A 19,147-nucleotide genomic window follows, 5' to 3' on the forward strand; every position below is an offset into this window, starting at 1 on the left:
GCTATTGTAGACGGGACATTAAACTATACGACTGTTTGATGGTACATCGAATAGAGAGTGACGATATAAAAGTGAAAACTAGTTCTACTTTCGTGCCAATTTTTGCTTCATACAACGAAGATCGTAAAACGTTTTCGATGACTCAGTATGCTTCAGAGTCTGCTCGTATAATCGTGCTGAAATCGAGTATATATAGAAAACTATCAAAATTGTTGCAAAACCACAAAAAAAAGAACACAAAGAAAGACGTATACCTTTCGTTCGAAAAATTTGAACGTATTTCATTATCAAAATAAAAATAATAAGGTTTGGAAATTAAACGCTATACGTTTACTATACAATGTGATTTTCAAATGTAAATATTTTTTACGTTAAAAGGTAATGCGATATTCAATAAAATATTTACATGCATGTTTTGGATAGGAAGAAAATAAGAACTATCCAGCTATTATTTAATTTCGAAAGAATTATTTTTTGATATTAAAAAAATAATAATGAAAGATTTAAAATAGTCAAGATTAGAACAAAAGGATATAAAGAATTTAATACAGTAAGATAATAGATAGAGATAAAAGAATTAAAAAAATTTAACTGAACTCAAACTAAGCTATGACTAATAAAATAAAAATTATATTACTATAAACATATAAAAAAGCAAAGAAAAGAATTGATTCGGATGATTTTTATTTTCACTAAAAAGTTTCATCTCCAAATGTCGAAACTGTACATTTCAAAACAACATTTATTATAAATAAGGCTAATATATCCTTCGATTAAATTAATTTAAATGCATCTTTTTAATTGATTGCAAAAGGTAATTAAATAAGTGCACTATCATTTCATGATTTAGAAGTTCGGATATTATTTTATAGTAAAAGATAATTTAAATACCTAATAAGAGAAAGAAGAAAAAAGCAGAAATATCAGTAAATACCAGTATAATCGTGTATAATATGATACTCGTTGCGAAGGTTAAATGCGTTTTTGACCGAAAGAGAAGAAACGCCATCAAATTCTTCGTCGGTTAATTATAGTTACAAGGTTTGTTACAAAAACAGAAAATGCCTTGGTGGGAATGTCTACCGGTTTTCGTCGAACACCATAAAAGCACAAATCACCATGTGTGACCTGCAACTGGTTGATCATAAAGAAAAATCGTGTTCGACGAGACCTCGTTGCATCGCATTTGTAAACCTGTGTCGAATTCAATCGCCTACTACACATTCCTCGTTTAATTCGAACAAGAAAACGAAGCGAAAACGTAGAACTTGTAACTCAGCTATTCGATGCTCTTCGTTTAAACCTTCGTTAAGTTTTTTATTGAATGTTTTTTAGAATCTAGGGCAATATGTATCATCATTTTTAGACGAACAGGGAAATCATTAAAATGGTATTACATAAGACAAATAGATATATAATCTATGATAATAATTAAAATAATATAATTTATGATATATAATCATTTTTTACTTTATTTTATTTGAGCAATAATAATCTATTTGTACAACTCTGCTAAATATTTATTGCAATTAATACCATTTTTTAAGTATATTGCACCATGTTACTACAACAATTGTACAAATATTGTTCTTCACAATAATTTTAAATAGTATCGTCTATTTAATTTTTATTACAATAGACTTAAATAGAAATTTGAAGTAGAAATAAAATAGAATTTAAAATTGAAATAAAAATAACATTAGAATTTCTTAAATTTTACTTCTTATCGAAATTTTCTTACTTTCTTCTAGCTGATTCGATTTGGGTTTTAATTAAAGTCACAACTAAAATGTTCTTCGTATAAACTATGCTTATCTTCTAATCTACTCAGATAATACTCACATTTTGATTAGATTACTGGTTTTAATAAACGTTTCGTACATAAAAGAAAAGGAAAATACAGATGCACCTACGATTATTTGGAACGTTTTGAGGAATCATTTAAAAAAATATAGAGTAAAAACTTTTTAAACCTTGTAAGATGTAATTTGTAAATAAATTTAATACGAAAAAATTACATTCGTATCTATGTAAAGATATTGTAAACCAACTCCTTTCTTGGTGTGAAACCAAAGCAAAAAAAAAGAATATATATATATATATATATATTAATACATGTACATAAATTACGTTACATTCGAGAGTGTATGAAATTCTTGCATTAACAGGATATAATACGGATATAATACATTGTTTGCAAAACTGTTTAGATCATAAATGCACAGAGCAACGAATACAAAATTTTCAAGTAGAAACGGATCCCAAATAGAAAATAACGAAAATTACATTAAGTTCAAGAATATTTTAAGTTGCATTTAAGAATTTATATTCAAGAATTTATATTGAAATAATGTATACTACGAAATGTGTTTTAGATGTAGGAGACCGAAAAAAAAATTGTATATCGGTGGCTCACCTTCGCTAAACTCGCGCACGTCCTCCAATATCCCGTATCGTTCTCATAATTTCCCTCTTGATGTAGAAACAGGACAGAGCACTCTTCATGTGCGTGTGTTCTCTGCGTACAGGAAATAGAAATCCAATACGGTCACGGTAGTCTCGAGCGAGAGGGCAACTTCGGTGTTTCACCTTATCCTGTAAATTAAAACACACACGTCTGGTTTAGACAAATAAGAAAGAAGAGAATGCTATTCCTTAACAAACCGGGACGTATCGCTTTCTCGTTTTAAATCAAATGATATCGAAGCAAAAAGAAGATTACAAAAAATAGTATATGTATATTAATATAATATGCAATATATTGCATAACTTGTATATTTATAATAATAATAATAATAATAATAATAAATAATATTTTTAGAAAGTATGTACAAAAATTCTTTGTTCAAATTAAATGTTAATACAGATTTTGGAATAAAACTTGTTTACAACACATAGCAACTGAAATAGAACTATTTTTGTTTTAATTGTGAAATGAGAATCGTAAAAAATACTCAATATCACAAATAAAATCGTAATATTTGAATTGCAGCTATAGAAAAAGTTTTTAACAGAAGCATATGTATACCTAAAAAGAGAAAGAATTCTTTTTTTGAACAACTAAGAATTTCTTTTCATAAATTTTTCTTATCATTTCCTGCTCTTGTTATTAATACATTTAAAATGGCCCTCATTATAATAAATAATAAATTCAAGAACAAATATTGAATTAAATTATTTACATACACGGTATTTTATCCATTTTGAATTCTTTAATGTCTTAGCTACTTTCTCCGATACAAGAGTTTATGTCAAGATAAAGTTAAATGACGAATATCGTGATTTGCTATAAGATATTTTTTTCAGCATGACTAAATATTTTGTTATACACCAACACGTGGTTTTATTTTCTATAAGAAAAGTATTGATATATTTACTTATATTTAAAAACTATTGATTTAAAATATATTTTAACTGTAATTTTGTAAAATTTTTCATAAGTAAAATGAAAAGTAATATACCTGTGTTTATGTCCTTCTTGTCTTGAAACTAACCGTTTTCAAATAATACTTTGCATAGGGAATAAAGATTCACATCGTTTGATAAAATAATATCGCCAAGTTTAAAATGTCGAACAAAAAATCATGAATCGCAATGTTCCTTCTTTTGAACCAGCTAATTTTGTGCTAGCAGGATTTTTTATATCAGCAAAAGTATCCAAGTTGTTAAAAAAAACAAGAATTTAAATACTCTGTATATTGTATAAAATTGAAATAATTACAATGGTCACAAAAAGTATTTGTACACCACTACATTTATTATTGCATTTATATATTGACAGTTTAGATCCGAGTATAATAAATTTCGTATCATTTAGCAATAGATTTTTATATGATTACAAAAATTTGATGATGGAAATAAAATGTAGAAGGTGATAAAAAAATCTCTTTATTGGAAAATGAAAATATGTACAAATATTTGTTGTACTCACTGTATATGAATATAATTAAATTAACATCTTGATTATTCGTTTAGAGTTGTACTGCTGGAAATCAAACAGAGCTAAAAGTAATTTAATTTGATTTAATATGATTTTCACACAATCATTATTCGAGCTATTGAGGAAGAATTCTCAAGATCGCTGGATTGATATAACAAACTAAAAATTAAATACACTTCCACTCTTTTTAAACTTATTCTCAAGCAATTTTCTAAACCAAATTATCTACAAAAAATTTCAAGATAATTTAAGTTACGTCCTAAATTATAACTATTATGACTATTTACTTAAATTATGACTATTATGGCTATAAATTATGAATAATTTATCGTATTAGTAATTATTTATAATAATTTATCGTATTTATGATTGATTATACAATGGTCCTACAGGTCGACCTAATAACTCGAAGGTATCCCTGGAACAGTACATATATGTCTTCGCGAAAAGTAATTACCTACGCGCGGCAAATTAAAGAGAACGCGGATTCATAAATTCATTCGCATCGCATTGTCTGCTTCATTATCGCCAGAACTTTAATTACAACTTCAAACAAGCGGAGAACCGACGAGATGCGTTTATTTATACCGTTCCAGAAGCTCGACGTTAATAAACAATTCATCACATATTGGCTGTTACACTCATTGTTGCGAAATCAATTCATGACGCAAATGATCGCCTGCTTCTTCTGTTATTATTTCGTCTGGGGGGGCTTGATTAGCGAATTCATTTGAACTGTAACGATTCCATGGTTCACAAGCGTATAATCTGGAATGGATCAAAGACACTTCCAACGAATTTACAATTGCAAGATGCGAAATTGCAGATACGCGATTGTAAAAAAAATTGATTAGAGAAAGAAAATCGTGCAGAAACAGAATTGATCAAATAATCAAAATAATTATTGTAACATAATTCATTGTTATTTATTGTTAGAAATTTTCAATGTGAATTTTTTGAATAGACTAACTTCAGTAGTGTATACCGCGAAATAGATAAAATGAAAAAGTTAGGAAAAGATTAATACTTTCTAATGATTAGGCGTATATCATTATTGGAATAAAAGTTTAAAAGGAAATTATCATTTCTTTCATAGAAACATATTCCAGAAAAGAATAGAAAATTGTATATATGTAATAATACATTGAATAAAAAATAAAACAAAGGTACATGGACATCTTATTGAACATATAAATTATATTTAACAAGTTCAATAACTTATTCGATGTAATAAAAGATAATCAACACACCTGGGGCAATAGTTTCATCAATTCTATTAACATTTTCTAGTTTACATTGAAATACGAGATTTCACGACGTGTGCAGAGAAAGTTTTCCACTATAAGATAATGCATTAGATCGCCGATTCCGGTTATCCGTTTAAATGCATGTGTCGCTTTCACGCTTTTTACATACATTTTACAATTTCTGCATTGAATACGCAAAGAATCGTCTTTGTTATAAACATGTTTCCTGTTTTATATCTTTTTGATTAATATGAACATTTTGCTAATTAATGGATTTGCTCATTGTTTCATTACGAATAATAGATTTATTTCTCAAATTTTTCGTTATTCCGATGTGCAGTATTATTTTACATTGAAATAAATAGTTCACAATAAAAGTATAAGTTTGAAAGTAAAAATGAAAGAAAATAAATATTGAAATATGTTATACTTATATTGTTCGATAGTAATTATGTACAGTTACTCCCATTAATATTCATAATATCTTCTAAAAAGGAATAACTCTTTTAAAATAGGATCGAACGATTTGATTTTTTTTTTTTAGAAGTTAGAAGAATTGGTTTACTAGATGACGTATAACAAATTTTGAAAATATTGCAGTTTGTCGGAATCGTGAAAAATAGCAACGGTCATTTTTTATAATTTTTTTTATTTAGGCCTATAAGAGAAATTGAAACAATACCTTATAAATTTACGTCAGTTATATGCTAATAGATTCAGTATACATATGGAAGCCAAAGGTATCAAAAAATGTAAAAATCTTCACATTTATTACAGTTATAGATCGAAAATTATGAAAAATCACGATTTTCACCATTTTTAGCCATTTCAGTATGTAGTTCATAGCAACATTAACCGATTTCGATCGAATTTTCAGCATGTACATATATAATTGACATTAATTTTCAAAATGTTATTTAAATTTTTATTACACGCCCAGACAAAAAGCTTGTAAAAAGCAATCTTTACCTTCGCCTTCGTGATCCCAACCAATTGCAATTTCTTTCTTGCTTTTTACAACGTCATCTAGTAAACTAATCCTTTTCACTTCTAAGAAAGAATCGAGTCTTTTGGTTCTATTTTAAAAAAGTTATTCTGTTTTAAAGAATGTCCGAATATTAATGGCAGTAACAGTAGACAGATATTTTTATGCGAGAAAGATTCCACAACTGTCATGTTAAAATTGTTGTAGGACAAATATATATATTAAAAATTTCAAAACTATTATGTCTTATTAATAAGTTTCTTATTTTGATCCACTGTGAGAAACAATTGGAATATAAACTTAAAAAGAAAAATATATTCTATATTATTACATGTAGTTAAATATTCTATGTAAATGTATAATATAAACAAACATTATTTAGAATAGATAATAAATGTACAAAAACAAATACTAATGAAATTATTCGGTAACTTATAATTATACAAAATTCAAATAACGGTAACGTTTTATCGTAAAATAGTCAGATAAGGTTAACAATGCTATTAATAATAACCGTGTTACAATTAATATTTCATGACTCTTCATTTCAGCGAGTAACTGCCTGCAATCTATTGGACATTTGTAATATTAAATTTTTAACAAAATCTGGTTCTATATTTTCCCAATTTTTGTTTCCAAGTTTCTTATGATAATATGTATATTCAATATTATCTGACACAAGCTACTATATCTTTTTTCATCATCATACAAGCATCATGTATTCAATTATTGTTATATTATATATTTATTGTTATACAATATGATATATGTACATTATAATATTATTATAATTATAATTATATTATTATAATTCTTATAAATATACATATTATAATTATATAGTTGGGAACAAAAATAAATGGACAAGTACAGGTAGATATAAATGAAGTTTAATCGAACGTATTTTTATTGCATTGTATTGTAATACTAATATTATATATTTAAGTTTTATCTAATAAATAATTCAAGTTAATATTTACATTTTTATGTAAAGAAGCCATACTGAATGGAGCTTCATTGATATCTATTTCCATTACGTATCCACTTAGTTTCTCGACTCTATTATGTTATGTACATACATATTTACATATGTAGTATGTGTATAACGAAAACTTCTGTTATTTTTCTTCTTTACAACGACAAAATAACACGTCGTTACACACAATGAGAATTGCCTATATACTTACTATTTCAAACCAGACTCAGGCATTATTCAAACAGAATATTCGAAAAATGATTTTTTAATGATGATTTGGTGAAAATGATTTTAGAATGGTTATTTAAATGATATAGTATCCCATTTGATTAGATGTTATTTTGAAATAATTATGCATTGGTTTATTTGAATGGACAAATGATTTTTCTGAGAATTATTTTATTATTTATCTATCGTATGAAATAAGTTTTTATCTTATTTGAAATTTTGTGTTTGAACAAATATTTCCTAAAATAATATTTGAAATAATTTCTAATTGTATCGTATGAACATTGTTAATTGCGTTAAAAATACTGATTTTCTCACAACGTCTTATGTATATCATCTCAGACATTTATTATTCAAGAATAATTAAAACTAAAACAATACTGACAACGGATATCATTACGTTGAAAAGTAATTAAAATTAAAAACATTCCATATTTCATCTAAGAGAAATAACCAAAATGGAAAATTATTTGAAAATATGAATAATCTGATCTTGACATATAATAAAGTTATTTTATGTTATCTGTAAAAGGAAGATAATAACGTAATTGAAACGACTCATTTATTCATATTGCTATTTCTTATCTTTATGAAAAGAAAATTATCTAATCCTGTTTCAAAGGAATACACAGAAGTGCTGTAAAATAAACCAATAACTTATCTATAATGATCTTCCTAATTATTTATCTTCTTAAATCTTTTTCATAAATGTTAGTGAAGCGATCTTACTTATTTTATTATTCGACGAGTCATTTTCTACTTCATGCATCGTGTATACACGGTCGCGCTAATTAAGCCCCGTTTGCTTTCACGCGCGGTGACAGATGTTGGATTACGCTCCGGAAACTTTAATTGTAAATAAATTCGTAGAAAGAAATGCTGTGGATGGAAGAGGTAATATAATGCCGCGGAATGAAGGTATAACGAGTCTGCAAGTCTGCATTGCTCCGTGGTCCATAACTGAAACCAGACTATGCAGCAACAAGAAACAGGTAGATACGTTAGCTGGACGTGGCTCTCTCGAAAGAGGATCTACATCAGTTTTCTTCCGCGGTTAGATGAATGGGGGGGGGGGAGTCCTGAATCTCGCCGTCTGCAGTGTCTAATAATAGCGGCACGTTGCATGTTTCTCTTTCTAGTCAGTGAGCCAGCGTTTCGAGAATCGATACCAATGCTCTTAACGTGCGTGCAAAATGGTGCACGTGTACATTCTACATGCATATATGGTATACGTATTGGCATTGAAAATGAGTCAAGTACATCATGTCTCGTTTGTATTAGCTAAGTTAGTTGAATCCAAGTCACTTGACCTGAAGTTTGTGTTTGTACAGATCAAACATAAAACTAATTAAACAAGAAATAACAGTATGTTATGCATTGTGACGCTAGATTTATGATATAAGTAAAGTCAGGGAAAGTCTATGATTCGAAATAAGGTGAAATCGAGAATAACAAAATTGAACAAGAGCCTTTACTTCAGAGAATTTGGACATTTCTCTACTTTGAGACTAGTTTTTAATTAGACAGGAGTGGACAATTTATAGGAGATTTCTACATGACATAATAAGTTGAATACGTTGATTCAAATTTTTTCAGGTAAGTCAAGAATTATCCTAATACACGTATAATCAATAAATTTTCAAATTTAATTTGAAGTTTCAAACTCGATCTTTTAAAATATAAAACCTACAACGTAATTTTATCATTCTTAATTTTCGTCTTATTTTGAGTCATAGGGTCTTCTTTGAGTTCGTTTGCACCATAAATTTAGGTCCACGATGTATAGCAACTGTTATTACTTTCAAGTCAAAGCATATGTATTTGAAAGAACTTTAGCTTCATTCGAGATCGTATTTCAAGTCAAACAAGATAATAATAAGTTCACATTAGCAAGGTAGTATTAGTATTAATTACGCAATTAATATTAAGTAGTATTAAGTACTCGAACACAAGCAACCTGAACTCGAGTGACTTAACTAATGAGAACCATCATAGAAACTTGTAGGAATATTTCAAAACACGTAAATACCAGGTTCACACTGGTAAAGTTGTTTGAATTCAGGCGCTTGAATGAATTATAGTGTTTGTAAATATAGAGACAGAGGTTTTGTCGACCAAAGTTCTTCATATATATGGAAATACAATATCTTTTCACTGATGATCAACTTTAAAAATTGGAAATAGCAGCATTTTAGGAATTCCTTTTGTCATATGTACATCTTGCTGTTTTATCTTTCAAGCATGTGATCTTTTTGGCTAGGGACAATATCCAATACAATGCAATATTAATGCTTATAACAATTGCAAGAAGTGATTGATAGTAAAATATAGAATGCTTTAAAATGCTAGAACAACTATAGTACAGTAGTATGGAGGGGAGCAAGAGGAAACAGGTGCAACGGGACAGCAATAGGCAATAGACGATAGTTTTAGTCTTAGTTTAGTCGTTAGTTTTTAATTGCGAATTAGTTTAAGAGTTCTATTTGCTATAAACTGAGCCAACTAAATTCCTTTTTTAAGACCATTGAACCGGAAAAGAAAAATCAAACAGAAGAAATACAGCATAGTAGTATCATTATTAACACATTAACTATAGTATATTTTTATTATGAATATATAATAACTTGATACCGGAGTCATTTTTAGAAAATATAAGAAATTTTTTCTACAAATTGTTGTATTTTTTAAACTAATTGAGATATTGACATGAAAAAATATAATTGGAAGATATAATAAAGACCTTTCAATTATTATTTGCACATATTATTTACTTAATATTATTCAAATTAAATATCGTTTGAAACAGTTATATGTATTTCATATTTACACATGAAAGTGCAATTATTCGATATATAATATATACGTATTATACTATATAATATTTACGTATGTTCTCACACTTGGTGAATTTGTCAGGAAAATAAATGCTATAAACGGATACAAAATACATTCTTTTATATATATTTTTTAAAAATGCATATAAAATACACAAAATATGCAAAATGTGTAAAATAGTTAAGATTTGAAGTTCCACTATACATATTATCTATTTTCTACAAAATGTATTTGCAGGAACATCCGTATTTTAGTGTTTAATCGCAAATATGACGTGTGACGATTTTCTAGAAGTGTTAAGACATTTCCATTAATAGCTCCAAAATTTTTCATAATCGAGTCAATAAAACATACACAACTATAGGAATACTAATACAGCCATGTATCAGTAACACCTAATAGAAAATAAAAAATTTTCTCACACAGTGAACAACGCGTTACCATCACCGTTCTTGAAAATCTTCATAAAACTACTAAGTTAAATAAAACGTACAACACCTACAAAAACAGTACTTATTCAATAATAGTATTATTACGGAATGCAATAATTACTGCATAAATGGAAACACAGTAACGTGGATGGTAACAGCTGCATCGATTGCAGCAGTGCTAAATAATAGCGACGCGACAGCAGCAAATACCGCAGCTGATCGAATACTAATTAAAACACGTACAGAAGAATCTCGTATGCACTGCGTTTTATTTATCTTTTCGTGAATTTGTTAATATTATAGTTACTCCGGTCAGTACAAAAAATTCTGTCAGAACTAAATTAATTAGTTCAAGACAACAAACATTGTAATTTTTTCCTTCTTTATAAAAAATATGAATGCAGGTATCTGTGTTTGAAAATAATTGCTTGTATTTTTGCTCCGTTTATTTTAACTTTATAAGTTAAATTATATTTTAATTTTGTTAAATTTATCATACCAAATGCAAGAAAAACATAAATATAAGAAAAGCTGTACGTCATTTCTCATTTTACATACGTAATAAGTACAAACTTCTAGTTCAAATATCTTTTAAATTAATTATCTTTAGACAAGATATTACAAACAATATCATTAATAATTTTAATAATTTCTTATAAAAAATCAAAACTTGCATTCAGTAGCGTATAAAAAAGTATGTATTCTTGCTGAAGAAACTGATGAACTTGAAAACGGTAACCTTGAAGGAATAAAGTCGCGAATAGCAGTATTCACACTTCTGAATCAACTAACTTGATACAATTCTCTGCCTTGAAAGAACTAATAAAAGTACAGATTTAGGAATCCAACTGCTATTCAAAGATACTCAAATATATGTCTATTTTTGACCATTTAATTAAAATACTGTGAATAAAAAAATCGGACATTATATCGTTTATATATCGATATTGAAATTTAAATATATTAAAGTCCCGTTTTTTAAGTTTAATGGAATTACTTAAATTCAAATTTTATTTCAAATTTATCCAAGAAAAATTAGTTAGTTTAAAATCGTTTAAGATTTTTATAACCTGACGATGCTTCATGGTACCTCTCATATAAAAATGAATAGTATATGCTTTAGTATAAGGTAAGGTACCAATTCTCAGAGGTAACATGTTTAACTACACAAAGAAAAGATTTCATTGTGTACACGTGGCTGAGGCTTCTTGATTTTAGGCTAATTTATATTGTTACATTTTTAAAAGAATTTAGTGCTATAATCAATTTTTTCAGGATGGTAATTTCTATATTACCTACTTGCTTTATATTACATGTGATTGTTAGTTATCGCCACCACTATATGCATTTATGCCCTATTGATTATGATAAATATTTATACTTAGGATATAATATTATTTGAACAGCTTTTAAATATCTAGAATAAGAATTGTAACATCTAATTGAATATAGATGCCAGAAGTTAATTTCGAGTAAAATGAAATTATTTTTTGATTTAAAAGAAACAATAATTGTTAAGTAATACAATGTTATTTTCAATTTCATGCTTGTCGATATTGTTTTCGAGAAAATTGAGTTTGAGAATTTATCAAGTATACTTGGACATGGCTAATTCCGTACCAAACGAGACTAAATAATCGACAGGAAATCATATTACGTACAAAAACAAGTCGAAAATGTAGAATAAAATTTTTTCTTGGGACGCTTTATTTCAAATAAAAACAAATTTGAAAATTTATCATACACATGTATTAGGCCTATTCTTAGCGAAACATGTTCAAACTACATTTTCTTGAAAATAAAGCCTTAAACGGAAAAATCTTATTCTATATTTTCGACTTATTTTCACACGCAGAATGACCGCTTGTCGATTATTTAATCCTGTCCAGTACGGAATTAGCTATGTTCAAGTATATTTGATACATTTTTAAACTTGATTCTTTCGAAAACTACACCGAAAATTAAAAGAATTTTATTCTATTGTTTTTTCTTATTTTTACATAAGGAATCATATCGTTCCTGCTGTTACTTTTTATTTGGTCGGACCTTGTATACAGCCATTTATACAACGATACTACGCGCATCGTGTATCGCGGTAAATTAGTCTGGCTAGAATAAAAGTCGTCAACGAAGCGTTACAAATGCACGTTTTTTCCCATCTACATTGGCTGTGGATTGCCCGCTAATTATTAAAGAAGAGATTCTCTCAATTATGCGCCAGGACGTTGACCTGTCTATTTGCAAATGTCGCAACGGTGAAAAGTAGAGTTTATCGGACGTGGATGGTAAGAAATCGATTGAACAACGTGTACAACGTTCCGTTCACGTGCGAACGTACTATGGTATAGGCGGGTATATAACACCATAACCGCATGAACACCATAAGCACGCACTTTTATGACTTACGGTAAATTTATTTCACAATGTATTTCCCCTGCCTGGCATGGCTAGTGTTCATGTTTCTTGGTTACAATTTTGGAGAATTTGTAGTACTGTTACGAATGTTTCATGGTTATATGGCAAAGTAAGTTACGAGTTGAGTGAATAAATATATTAGATTGCTGCATAATAAACATGTCACTTTTCTAATAAACAAATTATTTATATATTGTTTTGCTTAAAAAGCATCGATTTTATCAATTCTAAGGCACCAAGATCCATTACTACCTTCATTGATTTGATAATATTTTTAAAGCAATTATATACATATTTTCCCTTTTTTCAAAGTACAATATACAGTTTCCAGATCATTTTTCCTTTCGAATATATACTTAGCTGAACTGCTCCGAAATAATAAATATATGGATACAGATGATTCTTACTATAAATAAAAATTTGTATTCTAAATAAAACAAATTACGCTATTAATGCCGTAAAATAAGTATTACCGAAAATAGTATTTATTATGAAACAACCTGATATTAGATTATCCTATATGTATTGCAACTCTTTTCATATATGTATGTATTAAATAAAGATAAACAATTACTTATCTTACTTATAATTAATTTTGCTATAAATTCACAAAATCTTAGGCGTCTGTTTCGTAGCATTCTGTATATCATTACCTGAATTACGATAGCTTTTCTATCAGCTTAATAGAATTTTCTGTAAATACTTACTCCATTGCTTGGATTACATTACATAATAATAACAGAAAATACAAATATGATAATAAGAATAAAACGAACGACTTTTTTAATGTAATCATTCTAATATTTTCATATAATAATTTATTTGTAATTTATTCAAGTAACTTCATAAATTTTTAGATTTTTATAATTTCTATTAAATATTTGTTTGAAACTAGAATTATCTTTTATGACTCACAAACATATTATATTAATTAATATATATTAATCACAAAAAACAATTGTATAAATGTTTCGTAAATTTTTTTCGCAAATTTTTTATTTATTATAATAACCGACCATAAAAAAATTAATATTTAACACGTTAAATGCCACGCTAGTTTTTCAGGGATTGACCGTGGCGCCACGATGAAGTTTTTAATATACGATACATATAATGTTCAAATATTACCTATAAGAAATAGGTTACAATGCATTTATCTCACTAAGGTCACCGGTGACCCCCGTGGCGCTGAAGTGCGATTTCGCGCGATCACTTATTTTTTTCGTTTCGTTTTTGTTTCTTCGCGTTGTTAAATAATTGTTCCAAACCATAATCTATCCCTCGGTCATACTTATTCGGACCTGCAATAATCCTAAAAAACTGTCACAAAATTTAGCATCTTTTACTTTACTATCAACGCCCTTAATTGCCATCAGACATCTTTCAAGTCGAAACCTTCCTTAGGGTTATTGCTCATTAAGGTAAATCATGAAAAAATCGTGAACAAAATATCATGATAACGAAATTGAGGTTTCCGTTTCTCCATATGAAAGCTTGCTGAGAAAACCACGTCATGAATTAAAAGCAATGTCGGGAAAGGCTAGAACTATACGACGATTTTGCAAAATATATTATGAAAAAAAAACTAAAAAACGCTAAGAAGGACAATTACAAAAAACTGTAGTAAAAAAGGCCGTGACATATTGCATTAATTTCATCACATCATTGTAGTAACGATGTTAATGATAAAAGATTTATAACTATTAACATTTGTTCAAATTGTGTATTTCTAGTAATCTTGGCGCGCCAGTCACCGGTGATCCTCATAGCATTCAATGTGTTAAGTATAAGATTAGGTAGTATACTGTCACTGTAGTTTTTACATTTAGGTGCATATCCAAGTATGTATGTACATTGAAAACATTGGAGGAAATTTATTAATAAACTGAGTATTTCAGTATCGCGACCGTCAACCTTGCTTCGTTTATTTGCTATATTCGGCTATTTTTAACGTTCGTTACATTACAGCACTCGCGACTCGTGCATAACCCAACGTCGCTACCCTTGATTAATCATGGAAATTGGCGAAGAAATCCTAAAAAAGGAGGTAAAATCAACATAATGATTGAAATGTAATTGTAAAATGAAAGGTACATGTTATCTTAACTATCTTAGCATATAAAATATGGACATAAATTAATATAAAATTTTTAGAAAGAACATTTAAATAAACTTTGTTTTTACGAAAATCGAGTTTGAAATTTGTAAAATATACATATTTCAATATGGGTAATTCCGGATTGAGCAGGAACAAATAATCGACAAGAGGTTTTTCTATGTACGAAAATAGGTAAAGAATCTAGTACAAAATTTTTTCATAGAACGCTTCGTCTTTAAAAAAATAAGATTTGAAAATTCCAGGCCTATTCTTAACTAAACACGTTCAAATTCAATTTTTTTGGAAACGAAGCTTTAAACGGAAAGATTTTATTCTACATTTTTCACTTATTTTCGTATGTAAAATGTCCTCCTGCTAATTGATTACTCCCACCCGGTTGGTAATTACACAAATTCATATATACTAAATAAATCAAACTCGGCTTTCTCGAAGACGAAGTCTCAAATAAAAAAATGTTATTCTATGTATACATTCGATTAATTTTTTATCTAGAATCACTCTGTATATGCAGCCTTTTTAAAATAAATTTTCTAGTAAGAATTAACCGAATAATCTAAAATGAACATTAGCCAACAAATTACATATACAATAATTATTTAAATTACAATAAGTATCGTAATTAGTTCGATCTTCAAACTTATGTGAATATTGCTATTGATTTTTAATATGAAAATACAGAAAATGTATTTTATAATTTAAAGAATAATTTATCAATGACCATTCAGTTCAACATTTAAAATAAATATGTTTAAAAATGTTAAAACGGAACCGATTCTTTAATTTTTCTATTTTGTGCAAATATACTATATAAACCTTTTAAAATATTTCTTGCTTTCATTTTGCAAAATACTTCTGCAAAATGCTTTTGCAAAATTATTTACAGTTTGCATCCTAAATATTAATTAATTGTTAAAAGCCACCAACCTACATTCTAAACTTCCAAAACATGTCGCACGATACAACGTAGAGACACTGATCCTATATCGATTGCGTCCGAAAGTGTAATTTGATAACAAAAATAATACTATAACAACGACGGGAAAATATCGCAATATCTCTTAAACTTTTTCAATACTATGTATCATTTTACCATGAAAAATTAATACCAGTAGAATAAAAAATAAATAAATAATGAATGTAGCAATAAATGTAATAACTATCGAAAACATGAATACGACAAATAATATTTCTAATATTTTATTTCAATAATTATTACTTGTGTATAAACTGGAAGAATTTTGCTGTTGGGCAGAATATTTCAAAATACTGTCATAAAGTCTTTCGTTTATTACTTTACGTGTACATTCAAAGAAATATTCAGTAAGTAAAATGCTTCTTTGTGACACTAATTCAATTGTAGCTAAAACAATGCACGAATTTCAGAGGTCAGAAGAATACTAACTCGTGAAAACCATCAACCAATTCTTTCAATATTTCTTTTATTATTACGATACTATTTTAAATATTAAGATATATGTAGAAAAAACAATTACTTGTCTTAAGTAATCACATGTAAATAAACTCAAAAAAGACCAATAGAATAGTTATCACTGAACTGCAGATTTCTATGCAATATCATGTTTTTATGAATGTAACTACAGAAGTAGAACCTAGTTCCTGAGTTTAATGTTTTATCCAGCTGTATCTTTCCAACGTCGGATAATATTTCAAAAAACAAAATATGGAAGAGTTGTTAAAGGTATGCATCATTCTCCGTTCCGATTTTTCTTAAAACATTAAGAATCTTCTTTGACAAAATAAGAGTAAGATTGAATTTTAAAAATTCATAATCGGATTAAATAGAGATTTATTTCATCCACTAAATATTATAACCAATACTTTGTTTTATATATTTTATATACTTTTATATAAGTATTATGCACACTTTGTATATTTTTCCACTGTATATGTTCTACGCATAAACGTTCCGGTGAAGATTATACGCTTTATCTGAAAGGACTTACTTTATAGACGGCTAGCCTGAAGATTTTTCAAGTCACCGACCTATGTTAAACCAGATCATCTTCTGTCTTGAACTCCAATAAGTGTTCTTCCTCTCACGCGCGTTACTTTTTATCAGTTTTTCACGGTAGAAACACAAAAATTGTTTTCACGTATAAATTTCTTATAACTGTGCAAAAGAAAAATTTCTCGATAAAAATAATACTGGTAAGAGACGAGAGAGGTGTACAAGAGACCTGCCTCCTACCGTTGTCGTTCGAAAACTCATGGTGCGAGCTTGATGCGATCGTGTGCTTCTTCCCCCACTCCTATGAAGTTAATCGTAGTGGAGAAACCCCTCATGTTGTTCGTATTTCGAACCTGACTCTTCGTGTATACACGAATACGCGTGTATATACACTATCTCTCAAAAGTTGAATACATATGTTACTGATAAAGGATTCTTCAATTTTGCACACATTACTTGCAATTAACTTTTATTTTATATACAATTTTGTGTATACATTTATTATTATTATTATGTATGCATTTTTGTGTATGCAAAAATATAACACACCTTGTAACGCCATATTATATGTATATATGTACATAATTTCTAATTTCTAATACTACACCTCTAATTTCTAACCTACATTATCTAAACCTTATTATTCTAAATCTATATACGAGTTACAAATAATACGTGATATTAATACCTTTGCACATACTGAAATTGTTAAATGCAAATGAAATAAAGAAAAATAAATTAAACGAAATTAAAGTTAGGTAACTATCACATCTAAATATATTTTTTAACATGTTCTATTTTTCTACACTTTCCGAATCTTTTAAAATATAAGTTTTGCATTCAAAGTTCTAAAATTCTAATTGTCCTTTACACATGCAGAAACTTTTGACGGATAGTGTATGTACGTATATACACAGTCTCAAACAGAACGTGGTCATTACATATTCACGAACCGTGTATGTGTACGACATAGAGCAGGTGCTCTAAGATTTTTTATAAAAATTTGTTTTTTGAATACTATTTATAAATAAGTATAGTAAAGACAATAAATATAGTTAAATCGTTAGAAACGTATACGTTCAATTATGTGAAATAATAAGTAATTATATATACAAATATTACTTAATTAATTACATATACATGTAAAATCATGACTATTTGTAGCGGTGGTACACGTAATCGATATACATACATATAATAATCACTCTTTAATAGAAATATATTAAGAATATAATCCTGGGAATATCTGTGTTTCAAAATATCAATACATATCAATTTTGCTTATTACGTATTTTAGTTTCCAAATGTTAGTTAGCATTTCTTTATTTTCAGAAATTATTGTCATCATTTTCAGAAACACTGCATGAAAACCTTCGGTACATTTTAACTTTGATTTTGTGATCTACGTAGTAACATATCAAATTTAAAACTGCTTGCAGATATCGTTAAAGATCATTCAAGCATGCTATGCGGATTTATAAAAAAATTCGTGACTGTTATTGCCGTGCCAGCAAGGAATCTAGATTATACGATAGAACGTATACATATGTATGTATATATATATGGTATTACATTACACAAGCATACACACATATATGTATGTACATAGTAACTATGCACATGAATACACTACATTGTCCGTTTATCTATACAATATAATCTACGTAATCGCGATTTCATTTTTCTGTCTCGAAAATATCAGATCTACTTCAGACATAGCTTTAACAATTACAGTTAAATATTTAATTATTATAAACTAAATATTAATGTTTCAAGGGTTTTTTTATAGTAGTTCTTCATGTAATTCTTTCATGCAACCTATTTTGTATATTTTTAATTTTATAGTCTATTGCACCTGCTTGAAATAATTTTTGGGGTGACATATATTTTTTCACATCCTTTCACGCTTGATTTCCTTTTACAATGAAAAGAATCTTTATACTGCTCTCCCCCTCTTTTGAACGCCCTCCTTGCCCTTCGATACACGTGATTTGTTCTGCAA

At 28.0% G+C, this 19,147-nt stretch overlaps 1 protein-coding gene across 4 annotated transcripts in view; it reads right to left on the bottom strand.

The window, feature by feature from the left end:
- Positions 1 to 17,405, bottom strand: part of LOC139993720 (uncharacterized) — an 85,070-nt gene extending 67,665 nt beyond the window's left edge. For 2 of the 4 annotated variants that reach the window (XM_072015698.1, XM_072015696.1), the window contains exons 1-2: positions 17,141 to 17,405; positions 2,417 to 2,595 (exon numbers count right to left, since the gene is read on the bottom strand). The gene's annotated coding sequence lies outside the window, so the exon portion shown is untranslated. The remainder of the gene's footprint in view (positions 1 to 2,416; positions 2,596 to 17,140) is intronic. The other 2 variants (XM_072015701.1, XM_072015700.1) reach the window with 1 other exon arrangement.
- Positions 17,406 to 19,147: the final 1,742 nt, after the last annotated feature.

This window comes from Bombus fervidus, chromosome 13 (assembly GCF_041682495.2).
Source record: "Bombus fervidus isolate BK054 chromosome 13, iyBomFerv1, whole genome shotgun sequence".
In the NCBI taxonomy this organism is placed as follows: domain Eukaryota; kingdom Metazoa; phylum Arthropoda; class Insecta; order Hymenoptera; family Apidae; genus Bombus; species Bombus fervidus.